The sequence below is a fragment of the Hyla sarda genome, chromosome 4 (assembly GCF_029499605.1).
Source record: "Hyla sarda isolate aHylSar1 chromosome 4, aHylSar1.hap1, whole genome shotgun sequence".
Taxonomy (NCBI): Eukaryota; Metazoa; Chordata; class Amphibia; order Anura; family Hylidae; genus Hyla; species Hyla sarda.
In genome coordinates, this window is record NC_079192.1 from 391128672 (window position 1) to 391147575 (window position 18904).

General features: G+C 46.8%; 2 long non-coding RNA genes across 2 annotated transcripts in view; one reads left to right on the forward strand and one right to left on the reverse strand.

The window, feature by feature from the left end:
* The window catches only part of LOC130267397 (uncharacterized), a 54273-nt gene extending 53129 nt beyond the window's left edge, over positions 1-1144 (reverse strand). The window contains exon 1 of the long non-coding RNA XR_008843172.1: positions 709-1144. This is a non-coding gene — a long non-coding RNA (uncharacterized LOC130267397). The remainder of the gene's footprint in view (positions 1-708) is intronic.
* LOC130267398 (uncharacterized) overlaps positions 1-18904 on the forward strand; it is a 126425-nt gene that overhangs the window by 22676 nt on the left and 84845 nt on the right. The gene's annotated exons all lie outside the window — the stretch shown is intronic.

The window sequence follows — 18904 nt, forward strand, 5'->3', positions numbered from 1 at the left end:
ATCTAATTTAAAATTTTTGCCACTTTCTTTTATATCATGCAGCCACAAAATTGATGTCCGTATACTCTGCTATCAGGATCCCCTGATGAAGCTCGTCATTGTCAGTAACTATACAATGGGGAAACACGTTGGGACATATAGAACAGATATTGTTTATTGTGTTTCATAAGCAGAAATTAGTGATAGTATTTGGGCTGCATTGTGTGGGCTGATTTTTCTTGCCATATTTACTCTGCCTTATACCCCATGTATGCAGCTTGCCAAGGTATGCTTTTTGGTTGTTGATTGCTTTCCATGTAGTGGTGCAGGACGACTGTTTAATATATACCAATGTAATGTTAAGTTTTAATAGCACCATTTTTTATATTTCTGCAATGTTCTATTTGAGGAGTAATCTTTTTATTTTCATGGTCTGTGTGGTCACATGATGAGTCATGCAAATGAATCTCATGATAAAAAAGTGGCTATACTAAACCCGCTTTTTCATTTATTTATTTTTTAAACTGCATCTTGGGGGTGCAAAATGTGTGGCATGGCAATGTGGTGGCCCGGTACCATACTACATACCGTACCTAGTGTAGAGGTCCCCAAATTCAGAGTAACTACGCTCAGGTAGGGTCCCTCAGGTGGGACAGCCCCTAGTCGCCTCTTCTTAACTTTAGACATATTTAATAATAGCATACATCTAGGATAATGTATAGTACTTACATTATTTAACATCGCAGGACCTTCGGTCATGTGACCATGTTAATCTCCTCTATGGTATGTTGGAGGACCTTAGGAGGTCCTTGAGTCATGTGTTACCCACAAATGTTTGTAATGGTGATTGACATCAGTAATGGACAGATTAGCACTAGTCCAGACCCAGGCCATATAAGGGAGCTGCGTCCAATTATCGCTCTCTTGGGTTGCTGCTCTTGTGGATGCCGGAATAGCAGGACGGATCTGCGCAACTTTCAAAGACACGCTACGCCTGAAAAACCTACCGGCCTCTGCAGAAAAAAAAACGTGAGTTCTAAACTACCCCCGCTAATATTAGCGTCACTACTGGACCGCAACTAATTCCCTAAATCCAGTGGAACAGCGCATAATAAAGACTCTAAATTGCTAAAGTCAATCTCCAAAGAAAGCAGTTGTATGTATAAGAGACTGTTCTGTTATTGAAGCTTGCAGAAAATCTTCAGTAAAAGTTATACCTGTTTCAGAAAACTCTCCGGTTGTGGACATTCTATTATTGTCTACCTCCCTATCGATCTTGGGAAGGGTGGTGGTAGGACAAGTATTACTGAAGAGCCCTCACCCTGGCATCACGAATAGCAAGGGTTAACAAGCACCCGTTAATAACCGCACAGCTACACTCCCCATACCCTACACCCCCCAGGCTATCACAGCAACCTAAAGCAAATGCTCTTAACCTGTGTGCCTCAAGCTGTTGCAAAACTACAACTCCCAGCTTGCTTGGACAGCCTTTTAAAAGGCCAGGAGGAAGAAAACAAAAACGCAAAAATGAAAATTTACTGTGTCCTCAAAGGGTTAAAGGGGTACTCCAGTGGAAAACTTTTTTTTTTTTTTTTAAATCAACTGGTGCCAGAAAGTTAAACAGATTTGTAAATTACTTCTCTTAAAAAATCTTAATCCTTCCAGTACTTATTAGCTGCTGAATACTACAGAGGAAATTATTTTCTTTTTGGAACACAGAGCTCTCTGCTGACATCACGAGCACAGTGCTCTCTGCTGACATCTCTGTCCATTTTAAGAACTGTCCAGAGTAGGAGAAAATCCCCATAGCCAAACATATGCTGCTCTGGACAGTTCCCAAAATGGACAGAGATGTCAGCAGAGAGCTCTGTGTTCCAAAAAGAAAATAATTTCCTCTTTAGTATTCAGCAGCTAATAAGTACTGAAAAGATTAAGAATTTTTAATAGAAGTAATTTACAAATCTGTTAAACTTTCTGGCACTAGTTGATTTAAAAAAATAAAAATAAAAAGTTTTCCACCGGAGTACCCCTTTAAGGAAGTAATTACAAAGTAGAATAAAATGGGTCATATGTATACAGGAAAATAAAGTTATTCCTAGAATGAGTTAGGTCTCTTAAAAAGCAAAAAGGAAGAAAAACGAAAACGCAAAAAATAAAACATATTTTAAAAAGGCGCAATCGTGAAAGGGTTAAACAGCGCTGTCATTGATCGGATGAGAAAATTACCTAGTAACATTTTCTCTTCTTTCCATTCTTAACAACCTCATAATTTGTCCTATAGAATATTCCTGACCAGGGTTTCCCAACCAGGGTGCCTCCGGCTGTTGAAAAACTACATCTCCCAGCATGCCCGGACAGCCTTTGGCTGTCCGGGCATGCTGGGAGTTGTAGTTTTTGCAACAGCTGGAGGCACCCTGATCTGGAAACACGGCCCAATGCCTCACAGCAAATCTTGATCACTTAACGTTTTAACGTAAGCGTCATCCTGCGCACACAATGTCCTCCTCGTCTCCTCGGCGCCCTTGACGGCTCCGTTCGGCAAGATAGATATTCTTCTTCCCTTCCAAATTCCGCCTCGCTGTATTCTCCCCCCCCCCCCCCCCGATAAAGAACTTAAACCCATAGACGTCAAATCACCGTGAATATAAAAAGCTTCTCGCGGTTAAAATCGATTGGCGGATTTATTCCAGGGGGAGGATTATACGGCGTGACAGTGATGGAATGTAAGAATAGATTAATGAGCACAGATCGTGCGCCGGCGCAGCTCTGCTACATAATGACTGGAGCTAGTCATCACTAATACCACCCGGCTTATGCTTCTCATGTCTCATCGCTTCTGGCCATACAATTCGCCCCTCTCCTCCTCCTATTCAATCCTTTTTATAGGATCTTTTTCCCCACCTCTTTCTTTCGGTACAGCTTGTTTTTTTCTCATTTGTTTTCCTCTCGTCTGCGCTATTGCATAACGAGACACGCAGTGGAGGAAGAGGCGTCGCACGCGGTGGAGACATTATTCTGATGAACGGCGCAGGATATATATATATATATAGAGAGAGAGAGAGAGAGAGAGAGAGAGATTTATTAATATATATATATATATATATATCATATTTATCTATCTCATATCTATCTATCTCATATCTATCTATCTCATATCTATCTATCTATCTATCTCATATCTATCTATCTATCTCATATCTATCTATCTATCTATCTATCTATCTCTTATCTATCTATCTCATATATATCTATCTATCTCATATCTATCCATCTATATATCTATCTATCTATCTCATATCTATCTGTCTATCTCATATCTATCTATCTCATATCTATCTATCTATCTCATATCTATCTCTCATATCTATCTATCTATCTATCTCATATCTATCTGTCATATCTATCTATCTCATATCTACCTATCTATCTCATATCTATCCATCTATCTATCTCATATCTATCAATCTATCTATCTATCTCCTATCTATCTATCTATCTCATATCTATCTATCTCATATCTATCTATCTATCTCATATCTATCTCATATCTATCCATCTATCTCATATCTATCTATGTCCTATCTATCTATCTCATATCTATCTATCTATCTCATATCTATCTATCTATCTCATATCTATCTATCTATCTATCTATCTATCTATCTATCTCATATCTATCTATCTCATATCTATCTATCTCTTATATCTATCTATCTCATATCTATCTATCTCATATCTATCTATATCATATCTATCTATCTCATATCTATCTATCTCCTATCTATCTATCTCAAATCTATATATCTATCTCTTATATCTATCTATCATCTATCCAGGGCTACCGTCAGGGGAGTACAACCCATACTCGGGTAAGGGGCCCGGCTGGCCCCGGACTTTTTTTTTTCTTCTTCTGTGTGTCAGTGAATGACTGTCTGTCACCCACGGACCATTGGGGCCGGCCAACTGTCCCAGATTGAGCGGGACAGTCCAGTTTTCAGGGTCATGTCCCACTATACCAGAACGGACCCCTTCTGTCCCGCTTGTAAGCAGGCCCAGCACACCCTTCCACAGGCAAAGTTTTTTTTTTTTTTTTTAGGAAGCCCTAAGACAACACTGGTGGGGCTGCGCTCCTCTATCTAGTTACCTGCTGTCAGGAGCGCAGCGCTGTCACATTACCCCCTCTGCAGCAGAGATGCTAATGTTATAGGACCTGTGATGATGTCACTATCATGTGACCATCATATGACTGTGCAGGATAGATGTAATAGTGGTTGAAGGACCTGTGTGATGCTGTGGAGGAGGCGGGGCTGAGCTGGAGTGGAGGTCACATGTCACCCCAGTAGTAACTTAATAACATGAGGTGGAGGTTTGTTACAGTGTGTCACCCCAGTAGTAAGGAGATTACATGAGGAAGAGATTTGTTAACATTGTGTCACCCCAGTAGTAAGGTGATTACATGAGGAGGAGATTTGTTACAATGTGTCACCCCAGTAGTAAGGTGATTACATGAGGAGGAGGTTTGTTAACAGTGTGTCACCCCAGTAGTAATGAGATTACATGAGGAAGAGATTTGTTACAGTGTGTCACCCCAGTAGTAATGAGATTACATGAGGAGGAGGTTTGTTACAGTGTGTCACCCCAGTAGTAATGAGATTACATGATGAGGAGGTTTGTTACAGTGTGTCACCCCAGTAGTAAGGAGATTACATGAGGACGGGGTTTGTTACAATGTGTCACCCCAGTAGTAATGAGATTACATGAGGAGGAGGTTTGTTACAGTGTGTCACCCCAGTAGTAAGAAGATTTCATGAGGAGGAGGTTTGTTACAGTGTGTCACCCCAGTAGTAAGGAGATTACATGAGGAGGAGATTTATTACAATGTGTCACCCTAGTAGTAAGGTGATTACATGAGGAGGAGGTTTGTTAACAGTGTGTCACCCCAGTAGTAATGAGATTACATGAGGAAGAGATTTGTTACAGTGTGTCACCCCAGTAGTAATGAGATTACATGAGGAGGAGGTTTGTTACAGTGTGTCACCCCAGTAGTAATGAGATTACATGATGAGGAGGTTTGTTACAGTGTGTCACCCCAGTAGTAAGGAGATTACATGAGGACGGGGTTTGTTACAATGTGTCACCCCAGTAGTAATGAGATTACATGAGGAGGAGGTTTGTTACAGTGTGTCACCCCAGTAGTAAGAAGATTTCATGAGGAGGAGGTTTGTTACAGTGTGTCACCCCAGTAGTAAGGAGATTACATGAGGAGGAGATTTATTACAATGTGTCACCCTAGTAGTAAGGTGATTACATGAGGAGGAGGTTTGTTAACAGTGTGTCACCCCAGTAGTAATGAGATTACATGAGGAAGAGGTTTGTTACAGTGTGTCACCCCAGTAGTAATGAGATTACATGAGGAGGAGGTTTGTTACAGTGTGTCACCCCAGTAGTAATGAGATTACATGATGAGGAGGTTTGTTACAGTGTGTCACCCCGGTAGTAAGAAGATTACATGAGGAGGAGGTTTGTTACAGTGTGTCACCCCGGTAGTAAGGAGATTACATGAGGAGGAGGTTTGTTACAGTGTGTCACCCCAGTAATAAGGAGATTACATGAGGAGGGGGTTTGTTACAATGTGTCACCCCAGTAGTAATGAGATTACATGAGGAGGAGGTTTGTTACAGTGTGTCACCCCAGTAGTAAGAAGATTTCATGAGGAGGAGGTTTGTTACAGTGTGTCACCCCAGTAATAAGGAGATTACATGGGGAGGAGGTTTGTTACAGTGTGTCACCCCAGTAGTAAGGAGATTACATGAGGATGGGGTTTGTTACTGTGTGTCACTCCAGCAGTAAGAAGATTACATGAGGAAGAGATTTGTTACAGTGTGTCACCCCAGTAGTAAGGAGATTACATGAGGAGGAGGTTTGTTAACAGTGTGTCACCCCAGTAGTAAGGAGATTTCATGAGGAGGAGGTTTGTTACAGTGTGTCACCCCAGTAGTAAGGAGATTACATGAGGAGGACGTTTGTTACAGTGTGTCACCCCAGTAGTAAGGAGATTACATGAGGAGGGGGTTTGTTACAGTGTGTCACCCCAGTAGTAAGGAGATTACATAAGGAGGAGGTTTGTTACAGTATGTCACCCCAGTAGTAAGGAGATTACATGAAGAGGAGGATTGTTACAGTGTGTCACCCCAGTAGTAAGGAGATTACATGAGGAGGGGGTTTGTTACAGTGTGTCACCCCAGTAGTAAGGAGATTACATAAGGAGGACGTTTGTTACAGTGTGTCACCCCAGTAGTAAGGAGATTACATGAGGAGGGGGTTTGTTACAATGTGTCACCCCAGTAGTAATGAGATTACATGAGGAGGAGGTTTGTTACAGTGTGTCACCCCAGTAGTAAGAAGATTTCATGAGGAGGAGGTTTGTTACAGTGTGTCACCCCAGTAGTAAGGAGATTACATGAGGAGAACGTTTGTTACAGTGTGTCACCCCAGTAGTAAGGAGATTACATAAGGAGGACGTTTGTTACAGTGTGTCACCCCAGTAGTAAGGAGATTACATGAGGAGGGGGTTTGTTACAGTGTGTCACCCCAGTAATAAGGAGATTACATAAGAAGGAGGTTTGTTACAGTATGTCACCCCAGTAGTAAGGAGATTACATGAAGAGGAGGTTTGTTACAGTGTGTCACTCCAGCAGTAAGAAGATTACATGAGGAAGAGGTTTGTTACAGTGTGTCACCCCAGTAGTAAGGAGATTACATGAGGAGGGGGTTTGTTACAATGTGTCACCCCAGTAGTAATGAGATGACATGAGGAGGAGGTTTGTTACAGTGTGTCACCCCAGTAGTAAGAACATTACATGATGAGGAGGTTTGTTACAGTGTGTTTCCCCAGTAGTAATGAGATGACATGAGGAGGAGGTTTGTTACGGTGTGTCACCCCAGTAGTAATGAGATTACATGAGGAGGAGGTTTGTTACAGTGTGTCACCCCAGTAGTAATGAGATTACATGAGGAGGAGGTTTGATACAGTGTGTCAGCCCAGTAGTAAGGAGATTACATGAGGAGGGGGTTTGCTACAGTGTGTCACCCCAGTAGTAAAGAGATTGCATGAGGAGGAGGTTTGTTACAGTGTGTTTCCCCAGTAGTAATGAGATTACATGAGGAGGAGATTTGTTACAATGTGTCACCTCAGTAGTAAGGAGATTACATGAGGAGGGGGTTTGTTACAGTGTGTCATCCCAGTAGTTAGGAGATTACATGAGGAGGAGGTTTGTTACAGTGTGTCACCCCAGTAGTAAGGAGATGACATGGGGAGGAGGTTTGTTACAGTGTGTCACCACAGTAGTAAGGAGATTACATGAGGAGGAGGTTTGTTACAGTGTTTCACCCCAGTAGTTAGGAGATTACATGAGGAGGAGGTTTGTTACAGTGTGTCACCCCAGTAGTAAGTTGATTACATGAGGAGGAGGTTTGTTACAGTGTGTCATCCCAGTTGTAAGGAGATTACATGAGGAGGAGTTTTGTTACAGTGTGTCACCCCAGTTGTAAGGAGATTACATTAGGAGGATGTATGTTACAGTGTGTCACCCCAGTAGTAATGTAATTACATGAGGAGGAGGTTTGTTACAGTGTGTCACCCCAGTAGCAAGGAGATTACATGAGGAGGAGGTATGTTACAGTGTGTCACCCCAGCAGTAAGGAGATTACATGAGGAGGAGGTTTGTTACAGTGTGTCACCCCAGTAGGAAGGAGATTACATGAGGAGGAGGTATGTTACAGTGTGTCACCCCAGTAGTAAGTGATTAGGGGCGTGTCTTGTCCCTCTTTTCTCTCAGTAATAGTTGGGAGGTATGCAGTAGTGCTGTAGTGAAGCAGAGAATAGTTGCCCTGCCACTGCTATTCTGGCTACCGAGGAGGAGAGCGGCGTTGGCGACGTGAAAGGAAGAGGAGCTGGAGCCTGCCCTGAGGACTGGAGGGTACTGTAAACATTTTTATATGTAATATGACCTGGAGCCGAGGGCCCGGGGCAGAGTTCGATTGCAGTGGCAGCTAGCTGGGGCCTGCTGTCTGGGGGCAAGGGCTAAGGACTACAAGTATATGGGGCGGGGGAGGGGTTACAATTAGCAGAGAGAGGCCTACAACTAACTATATAGGGGCAGGTTATGCCCACATAGTTGTTGTGGGTCCTGTTTGCAAATAGTTTCCCCCGGGCCTACAATAACTATAAGGGGGCAACTATTAACACATGGGCACATCCATATGGAGCCCCCATATAGTTTGGGTGGGCTCTCTGTTAATAGTTGCTTTTATTGCATAACCCCTTAGGGTGCATGTACACCACGTTTTCTCTCTATGGGTGCCGGATCCGGCTGGGGGAGGGGAAAACCATGCGCTCCCGTACCCCAGCTGGACCGACGGCCTAATCCATTGACTTTAATGAGCCGACAGGAGTCACCGGTTTACTTTGGTCGGCTCATTTTTGACCCGTATCCGGTTTTCTGACCTCAAAACGTAGTATACGCCCTGCAACCACTTTTGCAATGTAAAGAGTGCTCAAAAGCTGAGAGTTTCATACCCAGTGGGTCCAGGCTGCTATCATCAGCAGGGATCCATGGTTAATGGCTGACATCACCGATCGGGGGATTAACCCTTTAGATGCCTAATTGCGGGAAATTGGCTCCAGCGGGCTAATCATTACCACCGTGACCCGTGACTCGATGCCTTGAGCTGTGTGAGGGGCTCCAAAATTTCTGATGGCAGCCCTGCATCTATCTATCTATCTATCTATCTATCATCTATCTCATCTATACAGTACAGACCAAAAGTTTGGACACCTTCTCATTCAGCGTTTTCTTTATTTTCAGGACTATGAACATTGTAGATTCACACTGAAGGCGTCAAAACTATGAATTAACACATGTGGAATTATAGACATAACAAAAAAGTGTGAAAATAGGTCATATTCTAGGTTCTTCAAAGTAGCCACCTTTTGCTTTGATTACTGCTTTGCACACTCTTGGTATTCTCTTGTTGAGCTTCAAGAGGTAGTCACCTGAAATGGTCTTCCAACAGTCTTGAAGGAGTTCCCAGAGATGCTTAGCACTTGTTGGCCCTTTTTGCCTTCACTCTGCGGTCCAGCTCACCCCAAACCATCTCGATTGGGTTCAAGTCCGGTGACTGTGGAGGGCAGGTCATCTGGTGCAGCGCCCCATCACTCTCCTTCTTGGTCAAATAGCCCTTACACAGCCTGGAGGTGTTTGGGGTCATTGTCCTGTTGAAAAATAAATGAGGGTCCAACTAAACGCAAACCGGATGGAATAGCAGCCGCTGCAAGATGCTGTGGTAGACATGCTGGTTCAGTATGCCTTCAATTTTGAATACATCCCCCAACAGTGTCACCAGCAAAGCACCCCCACACCATCACACCTCCTCCTCCACACCAGCACACCTGTGAAGGGAAAACCATTTCAGGTGACTACCTCTTGAATCTCAACAAGAGAATACCAAGAGTGTGCAAAGCAGTAATCAAAGCAAAAGGTGGCTACTTTGAAGAGCCTAGAATATGACATATTTTCAGTTGTTTCACACTTTTTTGTTATGTCTATAATTCCACATGTGTTAATTCATAGTTTTGATGCCTTCAGTGTGAATCTACAATTTTCATAGTCATGAAAATAAAGAAAACTCTGAATGAGAAGGTGTGTCCAAACTTTTGGTCTGTACTGTATATATCTATCTCAGATCTATCTATCTATCTATCTATCTATCTATCTATCTATCTATCTATCTCATATCTATCTATCTCTTATCTCTCTATCTATCTATCTCATATCTATCTATCTCTTATATATCTATCTATCTATCTCATATCTATCTATCTATCTATCTATCTCATATCTATCTATCTATCTATCTATCTATCTCATATCTATCTATCCAGCACACATATATCTGAAATGTATATGAATAATGGTGCACAGCCTGTCATATGTATCATTCATGCCGAGCAGGATCTATTCCTAGCTGTGTGTTTACGCGGATGTGTATAGAATATGCGCAGTACGCGGCTTATCCAGGGCCGGCGCCGCCTATAGGCAAGGTAGGCTCCCGCCCTCTTGATGGGGGTACCGCTCGGTCTGCTGCAAAAAAGTTACTGGGCTGGTAGAAACGCGCAGGGCTATCTCACTCAGGCCCCGCTCCTCTTCTTCCTGATAGCGTGCGCAAGACATCCGTTCTGGCTGGTATAAGAGCGCTCCTCACTCGGGTCCTGCTTCCTGATAACCCCCCCCACCACCACCACCCCCACCATTGTTAGTGATGTTTCTGCCCTTACCCTATACAGGAGCACAGTGCCAACAACACCCCCGCCCCACTACTGTTAGTGATGTGCTGCCCTTACCCTATACAGGAGCACAGTGCCGACAACACCCCCGCCCCACTACTGTTAGTGATGTGCTGCCCTTACCCTATACAGGAGCACCATGCCAACAACACCCCCGCCCCACTACTGTTAGTGATGTGCTGCCCTTACCCTATACAGGAGCACAGTGCCGACAACACCCCCGCCCCACTACTGTTAGTGATGTGCTGCCCTTACCCTATACAGGAGCACCATGCCAACAACACCCCCGCCCCACTACTGTTAGTGATGTGCTGCCCTTACCCTATACAGGAGCACAGTGCCAACAACACCCCCGCCCCACTACTGTTAGTGATGTGCTGCCCTTACCCTGTGCAGGAGCACAGTGCCGACAACACCCCCGCCCCACTACTGTTAGTGATGTGCTGCCCTTACCCTATACAGGAGCACAGTGCCGACAACACCCCCGCCCCACTACTGTTAGTGATGTGCTGCCCTTACCCTATACAGGAGCACCATGCCAACAACACCCCCGCCCCACTACTGTTAGTGATGTGCTGCCCTTACCCTATACAGGAGCACAGTGCCAACAACACCCCCGCCCCACTACTGTTAGTGATGTGCTGCCCTTACCCTATACAGGAGCACAGTGCCGACAACACCCCCGCCCCACTACTGTTAGTGATGTGCTGCCCTTACCCTATACAGGAGCACAGTGCCGACAACACCCCCGCCCCACTACTGTTAGTGATGTGCTGCCCTTACCCTATACAGGAGCACAGTGCCGACAACACCCCCGCCCCACTACTGTTAGTGATGTGCTGCCCTTACCCTATACAGGAGCACAGTGCCGACAACACCCCCCGCCCCACTACTGTTAGTGATGTGCTGCCCTTACCCTATACAGGAGCACAGTGCCGACAACACCCCCGCCCCACTACTGTTAGTGATGTGCTGCCCTTACCCTATACAGGAGCACAGTGCCGACAACACCCCTGCCCAACTACTGTTAGTGATGTGCTGCCCTTACCCTATACAGGAGCACAGTGCCGACAACACCCCCGCCCCACTACTGTTAGTGATGTGCTGCCCTTACCCTATACAGCAGCACAGTGCCGACAACACCCCCGCCCCACTACTGTTAGTGATGTGCTGCCCTTACCCTATACAGGAGCACAGTGCCAACAACACCCCCGCCCCACTACTGTTAGTGATGTGCTGCCCTTACCCTATACAGGAGCACCGTGCCGACAACACCCCCACCCCACTACTGTTAGTGATGTGCTGCCCTTACCCTATACAGGAGCACAGTGCTGACAACACCCCCGCCTCACTACTGTTAGTGATGTGATGCCCTTACCCTATACAGGAGCACAGTGCCGACAACACCCCCGCCCCACTACTGTTAGTGATGTGCTGCCCTTACCCTATATAGGAGCACAGTGCCAACAACACCCCCCGCCCCACTACTGTTAGTGATGTGTTGCCCTTACCCTATACAGGAGCACAGTGCCGACAACACCCCCACCCCACTACTGTTAGTGATGTGCTACCCTTACCCTATACAGGAGCACAGTGCCGACAACACCCCCGCCCCACTACTGTTAGTGATGTGCTGCCCTTACCCTATACAGGAGCACAGTGCCAACAACACCGCCGCCCCACTACTGTTAGTGATGTGCTGCCCTTACCCTATACAGGAGCACCGTGCCGACAACACCCCCACCCCACTACTGTTAGTGATGTGCTGCCCTTACCCTATACAGGAGCACAGTGCCGACAACACCCCCCGCCCCACTACTGTTAGTGATGTGCTCCCCTTACCCTATACAGGAGCACAGTGCCGACAACACCCCCCGCCCCACTACTGTTAGTGATGTGCTGCCCTTACCCTATACAGGAGCACAGTGCCGACAACACCCCCCGCCCCACTACTGTTAGTGATGTGCTGCCCTTACCCTATACAGGAGCACAGTGCCAACAACACCCCCGCCCCACTTCTGTTAGTGATGTGCTGCCCTTACCCTATACAGGAGCACAGTGCCAACAACACCCCCCGCCCCACTACTGTTAGTGATGTGCTGCCCTTACCCTATACAGGAGCACAGTGCCGATAACACCCCCACCCCACTACTGTTAGTGATGTGCTGCCCTTACCCTATACAGGAGCACAGTGCTGACAACACCCCTGCCCAACTACTGTTAGTGATGTGCTGCCCTTACCCTATACAGGAGCACAGTGCCAACAACACCCCCGCCCCACTACTGTTAGTGATGTGCTGCCCTTACCCTATACAGGAGCACAGTGCCAACAACACCCCCCACCCCACTACTGTTAGTGATGTGCTGCCCTTACCCTATACAGGAGCACAGTGCCGACAACACCCCCGCCCCACTACTGTTAGTGATGTGCTGCCCTTACCCTATACAGGAGCACAGTGACGACAACACCCCCGCCCCACTACTGTTAGTGATGTGCTGCCCTTACCCTATACAGGAGCACAGTGCCGACAACACCCCCGCCCCACTACTGTTAGTGATGTGCTGCCCTTACCCTATACAGGAGCACCATGCCAACAACACCCCCGCCCCACTACTGTTAGTGATGTTTCTTCCCTTACCCTATACAGGAGCACCATGCCAACAACACCCCCACCCCACTACTGTTAGTGATGTGCTGCCCTTACCCTATACAGGAGCACCATGCCAACAACACCCCCGCCCCACTACTGTTAGTGATGGTCCAGACCTATTCACAAGCACAGTGCCGAAATCCGAGTGTGTGTGTATATATATATATATATATATATATATATATATATATATATATAATGTATCAGTGTTTACCAACCAGGGTGCCTCCAGCTGTTGTAAAACTACAATTGGGCATGCTGGGAGTTGTAGTCGGTTGGGAAACGTTGAGATATATATTTACGCCATGGATTGATGGGGGATTACATATATACCCTGTGTGTGTATATATAATCATTTCAATATTACAGCAGGGGAAAAACTGTGGAAAACTGTTATCCAGTCATTTTGTGGTGGTATTGTTTAGTTCTGGTATGGCGGTGTTATTCAGTCATGGTTTGGTGGTATTGTTTCGTTCTGGTATGGCATTGTTATTCAGTCATCATATGGTGGTATTGTTTCGTTCTGGTATGGCATTGTTATTCAGTCATTATATGGTGGTATTGTTTCATTCTGGTATGGCATTGTTATTCAGTCATTATATGGTGGTATTGTTTTGTTCTGGTATGGCGGTGTTATTCAGTCATGGTATGGTGATATTGTTTAGTTCTGGTATGGCATTGTTATTCAGTCATGGTATGGTGGTATTGTTTCATTCTGGTATGGCATTGTTATTCAGTCATTATATGGTGGTATTGTTTTGTTCTGGTATGGCGGTGTTATTCAGTCATTATATGGTGGTATTGTTTCATTCTGGTATGGCATTGTTATTCAGTCATTAAATGGTGGTATTGTTTCGTTCTGGTATGGCATTGTTATTCAGTCATTAAATGGTGGTATTGTTTCGTTCTGGTATGGCATTGTTGTCCATTCACCGTATAGCACTATTGTTCTGTTCTGGTATTGTGGTGTTATTAAATCATGGCCTGGCTGTATCGTTCTGTTATAATGTTGTTATTCAGTCATGTTATGACGATGTTGTTCTGTTCTGGTATACCCTATATGTGTGTGTGTATATACAGTATATATATATATATATATATATATATATATATATATATATGTATATATATATAAATATATATATATATATATATATATATATATATATATATATATATATATATACAATATTACAGCGGGGGGAAACTGTGAACATTTATTATTCAGTCACGGTATGAGGGTATTATTCTGGCATTGTGTTGTTATGTGAGTCATGGTATAACGGTATTGTTCTGTTCTGGTATGGCGGTGATATTCAGTCATTATATGGCGGTATTGTTCTGTTCTGGTATGGCGGTGTTATTCAGTCATTATATGGTGGTATTGTTCTGTTCTGGTATGGCAGTGTTATTCAATCATTGTATTGGGGTATTGTTCTGTTCTGGTATGGCGGTGTTATTCAGTCATTATATGGTGGTATTGTTCTGTTCTGGTATGGCAGTGTTATTCAGTCATTATATGGTGGTATTGTTCTGTTCTGTTATGGCAGTGTTATTCAATCATTGTATGGGGGTATTGCTCTGTTCTGGTAGGGCGGTGATATTCAATCATTGTATGGGGGTATTGTTCTGTTCTGGTATGGCGGTGTTATTCAATCATTTTATTGGGGTATTGTTCTGTTCTGGTATGGCAGTGTTATTCAATCATTGTATGGTGGTATTGTTCTGTTCTGGTATGACGGTGTTATTCAATCATTGTTTGGGGGTTGTCACGATGCCGGCTGGCAGGTAGTGGATCCTCTGTGCCAGAGAGGGATTGGCGAGGACCGCGCTAGTGGACCGGTTCTAAGTCACTACTGGTTTTCACCAGAGCCCGCCGCAAAGCGGGATGGTCTTGCTGCGGCGGTAGTGACCAGGTCGTATCCACTAGCAACGGCTCACCTCTCTGGCTGCTGATGATAGGCGAGGTACAAGGGAGTAGACAGAAGCAAGGTCGGACGTAGCAGAAGGTCGGGGGCAGGCGGCAAGGTTCGTAGTCAGGGTGGATAGCAGAAGTTCTGGTACACAGGCTTTAGACACACAAAACGCTTTCACTAGGCACAAGGGCAACAAGATCCGGCAAGGGAGTGCATGGGAGGAGGTCAGATAAAGGCAGGGAGCAGATGGAAGCCAATTAAGCTAATTGGGCCAGGCACCAATCATTGGTGCACTGGCCCTTTAAGTCTCAGGGAGCTGGCGCGCGCGCGCCCTAGAGAGCGGAGCCGCGCGCGCCAGCACATGACAGCAGGGGACGGGAACGGGTAAGTGACCTGGGATGCGATTCGCGAGCGGGCGCGTCCCGCTGTGCGAATCGCATCCCCGACGGCCATGACAGTGCAGCGCTCCCGGTCAGCGGGACCGACCGGGGCGCTGCGGAGAGAGAGGCGCCGTATGCGCTCCGGGGAGGAGCGGGGACCCGGAGCGCTAGGCGTAACAGTACCCCCCCCCTTAGGTCTCCCCTTCTCTTTGTCCGGTAACTGCCTCCCCTGGGATGAGGACACCGGGAAAGGATGGAGGGATTCCTCAACGGCAGGCAGTACAGCAGGAGTGGGAATGGGGAGGGAGGGCAGAGGGCGAGGCCTGGCACGGGGCAGTGTGACACCAGGACGAGGGCCATGAGGAGGCACCGAGGCTTGCCTGACTGGACTGGGAGGGGGGGAGAGGCACTTCTTAAGGCGGGCAGAGTCCATAACGACCTTAGGGGGACCGGATACAGGAGGAACCACAGGGTCACGGCAGGGAGTACTGGAAACCGGTTTAAGGCAGTCCTTGAAGCAAGAGGTACCCCAGCTCTTGATCTCCCCTGTGGACCAATCCAGGGTTGGGGAATGGTGTAGAAGCCAGGGTAGTCCAAGGAGAACTTCGGAAGTGCAATTGGGGAGGACCAAAAATTCAATTTTCTCGTGATGAGGTCCGATGCACATTAGGAGGGGCTCCGTGCGGTAACGCACGGTGCAATCCAACCTGGCTCCGTTGACCGCGGAAATGTGGAGTGGCTTGACAAGACGGGTCACCGGAATGCGGAATTTATTCACCAAGGACTCCCGAATAAAATTCCCAGAAGCACCAGAGTCCAGGCAGGCCACGGCTGAGAGGGAAGAGCTGGCTGAAGTAGAAATCCGTACAGGCACCGTGAGACGTGGAGAAGCCGACTTAGCATCAAGAGACGCCACACCCACGAGAGCTGGGTGCGAGCGTGCGTTTCCCAGACGTGGAGGACGGATAGGGCAATCCACCAAAAAATGTTCGGTACTGGCACAGTACAGACAAAGATTCTCTTCCTTACGGCGATTCCTCTCTTCCAGGGTCAGGCGAGACCGATCCACTTGCATGGCTTCCTTGGCGGGAGGCCTAGGCGCAGATTGCAGTGGAGACTGTGGGAGAGGTGTCCAGAGATCTAAGTCTTTTTCCTGGCGGAGCTCTTGATGTCTCTCAGAAAAACGCATGTCAATGCGAGTGGCTAGATGAATGAGTTCATGCAGGTTAGCAGGAGTTTCTCGTGCGGCCAGAACATCTTTAATGTTGCTGGATAGGCCTTTTTTAAAGGTCGCGCAGAGGGCCTCATTATTCCAGGATAGTTCAGAAGCAAGAGTACGGAATTGTATGGCGTACTCGCCAACGGAAGAATTACCCTGGACCAGGTTCAGCAGGGCAGTTTCAGCAGAAGAGGCTCGGGCAGGTTCCTCAAAGACACTTCGAATTTCCGAGAAGAAGGAGTGTACAGAGGCAGTGACGGGGTCATTGCGGTCCCAGAGCGGTGTGGCCCATGACAGGGCTTTTCCAGACAGAAGGCTGACTACGAAAGCCACCTTAGACCTTTCAGTAGGAAACTGGTCCGACATCATCTCCATGTGCAGGGAACATTGCGAAAGGAAGCCACGGCAAAACTTAGAGTCCCCATTAAATTTGTCCGGCAAGGACAGGCGGAGGCTAGGAGTGGCCACTCGCTGCGGAAGGGGTGCAGGAGCTGGCGGAGGAGATGATTGCTGCTGAAGTTGCGACTGAAGTTGCTGCACAATGGTGAATACTTCCGACAGCTGGTGGGTTAGATGGGCGATCTGTCGGGATTGCTGGGCGACCACCGTGGTGATATCAGAGATATAAGGCAGAGGGACGTCAGCGGGATCCATGGCCGGATCTACTGTCACGATGCCGGCTGGCAGGTAGTGGATCCTCTGTGCCAGAGAGGGATTGGCGAGGACCGCGCTAGTGGACCGGTTCTAAGTCACTACTGGTTTTCACCAGAGCCCGCCGCAAAGCGGGATGGTCTTGCTGCGGCGGTAGTGACCAGGTCGTATCCACTAGCAACGGCTCACCTCTCTGGCTGCTGATGATAGGCGAGGTACAAGGGAGTAGACAGAAGCAAGGTCGGACGTAGCAGAAGGTCGGGGGCAGGCGGCAAGGTTCGTAGTCAGGGTGGATAGCAGAAGTTCTGGTACACAGGCTTTAGACACACAAAACGCTTTCACTAGGCACAAGGGCAACAAGATCCGGCAAGGGAGTGCATGGGAGGAGGTCAGATAAAGGCAGGGAGCAGATGGAAGCCAATTAAGCTAATTGGGCCAGGCACCAATCATTGGTGCACTGGCCCTTTAAGTCTCAGGGAGCTGGCGCGCGCGCGCCCTAGAGAGCGGAGCCGCGCGCGCCAGCACATGACAGCAGGGGACGGGAACGGGTAAGTGACCTGGGATGCGATTCGCGAGCGGGCGCGTCCCGCTGTGCGAATCGCATCCCCGACGGCCATGACAGTGCAGCGCTCCCGGTCAGCGGGACCGACCGGGGCGCTGCGGAGAGAGAAGCGCCGTATGCGCTCCGGGGAGGAGCGGGGACCCGGAGCGCTAGGCGTAACAGGGGTATTGTTCTGTTCTGGTATGGCGGTGATATTCAGTCATTATATGGCGGTATTTTTCTGTTCTGGTATGGCGGTGTTATTCAATCATTGTATGGGGGTATTGTTCTGTTCTGGTATGGCAGTGTTATTCAATCATTATATTGGGTTATTGTTCTGTTCAGGTATGGCAGTGTTATTCAATCATTGTATGGGGGTATTGTTCTGTTCTGGTATGGCAGTGTTATTCAATCATTGTATGGCGGTATTGTTCTGTTCTGGTATGGCAGTGTTATTCAATCATTATATTGGGGTATTGTTCTGTTCTGGTATAGCGTTGTTATTCAAGCATTGTATGGGGGGTATTGTTCTGTTCTGGTATGGCGGTGATATTCAGTCATTATATAGCGGTATTATTCTGTTCTGGTATGGCGGTGTTATTCAATCATTGTATTGGGGTATTGTTCAGTTCTGGTATGGCGGTGTTATTCAATCATTGTATGGGGGTATTGTTCTGTTCTGGTATGGCGGTGTTATTCAGTCATTATATGGCGGTATTATTCTGTTCTGGTATAGCGTTGTTATTAAATCATTGTATGGTGATATTGTTCTGTTCTGGTATGGCAGTGTTATTCAATCATTGTATTGGGGTATTGTTCAGTTCTGGTATGGCGGTGTTATTCAATCATTGTATTGGGGTATTGTTCTGTTCTGATATGGCGGTGTTATTCAATCATTGTATGGGGGTATTGTTCTGTTCTGGTATAGCGTTGTTATTCAATCATTGTATGAGGGTATTGTTCTGTTCTGGTATGGCGGTGTATTGGGTTTTGCCTAGGGCGGCAAAAATCCTTGCACCAGCCCTGGGCTTGTCCTCCATTCCTCTCCCTCTGCTGTGTTTTGAGTGCATCCCCTCAATCCTCTAAGTCTCCGGCTCGCTCCCCCCCTCCCTTCGCTGGCGCTGTTACCAGCCAGATTTCTAATTTCATAAGCGTGGCTGCAGCTGCCGTTCTTAAGCCAGACGGGCTCTATGGATAATAAAATCAAATTAGCTACATGAGT